Here is a 2,916-nt window from a genome sequence, read left to right as displayed (position 1 = left end):
TTTTTCTCTTTTGACTTCAGAAAAAAGCTAGTTTTGTTTGATTTCAGTAATGGGTTGGGACAATTTGTTACTCCTTCGGTAAAAATTTATATCTTCACTAATAATGCAGGTGTGTCCGAAACTTCATGAAATTTGTTTAGCAAACGAAATTGTTTATTTTAAATTCTTATGCAAATATTTGTCTACAGTTGCCAAAAATAACTTACTTCGTTGGTTGGTTGTTTGCATTAATATTTACCAGGCGCCCACCTGGCCATGTAATCGAGAACTTCAATGTAATGAAGACGAGCTTTTATTTGTCGACTGACTTTATACACTTAATGGCAATTTCTGTTAGTTTATGATTTCATCAACTTACTGGCTACTTCGTGGGTGTTTGCCATTTGCATTAAAACTTCTTATCTTTCTTAAACAAAAACTGTCTTTTGCTACAGAATCAATAAGTTGCCGTTTGCATTGCAGTTTTTGGTCTGATTTCGTCGGCATTTACTCACTTTGACTACCAGCAGAAGACAAACTTGAGATTAGCATTTTAACATAAAACTTTTCAAAACTTCACTTTAGGCAATTTGTCTTCTACCGAGAAAATTTTAAAACAAATCTGAATTCGACTTTTTTGGAGTTAAACATTTTAGAAACTCCGAAATAAATTAATTAAAGCTCACTGAAGATTTTTATAGACTTTCATTTAAAATTAATGTTGATTTTCAATTGAATTGATTTCAATTGTTATTAAAAAATCAAAAGAATTAACAATTTAAAAATTTTGAAGAAAAAAATTCGTACTTTTAATTTACAGAAAATATATTTGCTTTGGCAAATAATCATTTAATGATAATCATTAATCATGTCCTCATTTTAAATTATAGTTCATCAAAATTTTATGAGATCATGCTGACCGTCTCTACGTGCAATCGAAATAGATATATAAATATAGAACAACTCTGGGTTAGAATGATCTGAGCATGAACTTTCTCCAAAATCGTTGTTAAATTATCCATGAAATTATAAAATATTTAAAATAAAATAAATTTTAAAATAAAATGTCTATTATTAATAATTTAAATTCAATTAAATAAGAATAATTTAAAATTTAAAATAAAGTATAAAAAAATAATCGAAAAAATACATAATTATAATTTAACATAAAAAAGATCTATAATAAAATAAAAAATTAAAAAAAAATATCTATTAACGAAATTTAAATAAAATAAAAAAGAATAATAAAAATTAAAAAAAATATAAAAAAATATCTGAAAAAAATATGATATAAATAACATAAAAGAGATCTAAAATAAAATAATTAAATTAAAAAATAAATAAAATAAGAAACACAAAATAAAATATATTAAATAAAATTAAGTAGAGTTAAATAAAATAAAAAATAATAATATAAAAAAAATAAAATTAAGTAAAATGAGTATAAATAAAATGAACTAGCCAATTTCTATCACAAAGCCAGGCTTTGAGAAGACTTTTCAAGGTTCCATTGTACATTAGGACGAATGACATCCTCAGGGACCTCAAGATTGATCCGATCAAAAAATACATAAAGGATAGAGTCCTGAAAAAACTGACAGTCTTACCAACACCGCGTTATCGAATCTCAGAATGGTTACAGACTCCTCGGGGTGGTATGCAGATCTTAGGTCAATTATTGCTTAGAATGATGAAGTGATAAACAATAATCCAGTCAAGGCGTAAAGAGGGGTTTTGAAGATACATCGAGTTAATAAAGAGTAAAAGTGCTTAACTGCACTGGCTCAAATAGCTTCAACATAAAAAAAAATAATATAAATTAAATGAATAAAATATAAAAAATACATAAAATAAATAGAATAAAATAAATGGAATAAAAAAAATAAATTAAATAAATAAAATAAAATAATTTAAATTATACAAATTAAATTAAAATAAATATATTATCTATGTAGTGATGGTTTTATATAGGTTAGGTTAGATAGAAGTGACAACCTGGCACTTAAAGTCTTCTTGGGCTCAAATAATGGTCCTTTATGATACCACGAGTTAGCTTAGTACATATAAGGAGCAGAAGAGTTCGTGAAAGGATAGGAACAGTCAGTGTAGAAACCACACTGAAAGGCACAATAGTTATATAAAAACACTTCATTTATATCGATGAAAAAGACTTGTACTGAAGGCCAAAATAGCCGGTAGCTCATATAAAGTTGTTATACTAGGAATTCTCCAGGTGGAGGCAAAGGCGAATTTGCTGAAATATGTATAGATATATATAAAAAATAACGATCGAAATAAAAGCTAAAATTTCTTAAAAATTAAAACCGACTTTAAAATATTTTCCCCAAAAAACTTAAAAAATCAAAACAAAATTACGTATAAAGTTAGGAATATTGAGGAAGATTCGGGTACATAGATAGCATTCATTAATATTTTAATAAAGAGATAGAGCGCCACTTTTATGTGAACTCTATTAATCCAGTGGAACATTTATTTGAAAAGAATTCACATTAAGATTCTTTAATTTTATATTATACGAGTACTTCTCATATGAGAAATAATAAATTTGAGTTTTTCAGATATAAGAATTGAGTCAAAGTTATTGTCGTATATCTATAATTGAATATGTAAAAAAAACAATACTAAAATTCGACACATAAACACAAGATAAGTATCAGTTTAAGCGCATCGGCCTATGAAACTTTAAGATTGAAGTTAAATATGTCAGAACACGCAATGTAATATCACGCCTTATCTCAACAGTCACCAAAACAGTCCTATTATGACAGACGCGCAGATGTACGTCGAGCTACGAACGCTTATTAAAAAACTCACAATTTTTAAACCAAAATGGCAATCAAATATGCGTGTCTAAGATTCCGGATTAGAGACGCATTTCAACAAGGACCCCACACCCACACACACACACACACACAC

Source organism: Teleopsis dalmanni, chromosome 2, assembly GCF_002237135.1.
Source record: "Teleopsis dalmanni isolate 2A chromosome 2, ASM223713v2, whole genome shotgun sequence".
Classification (NCBI taxonomy): Eukaryota; Metazoa; Arthropoda; class Insecta; order Diptera; family Diopsidae; genus Teleopsis; species Teleopsis dalmanni.
This window is presented reverse-complemented; position numbering follows the sequence as displayed.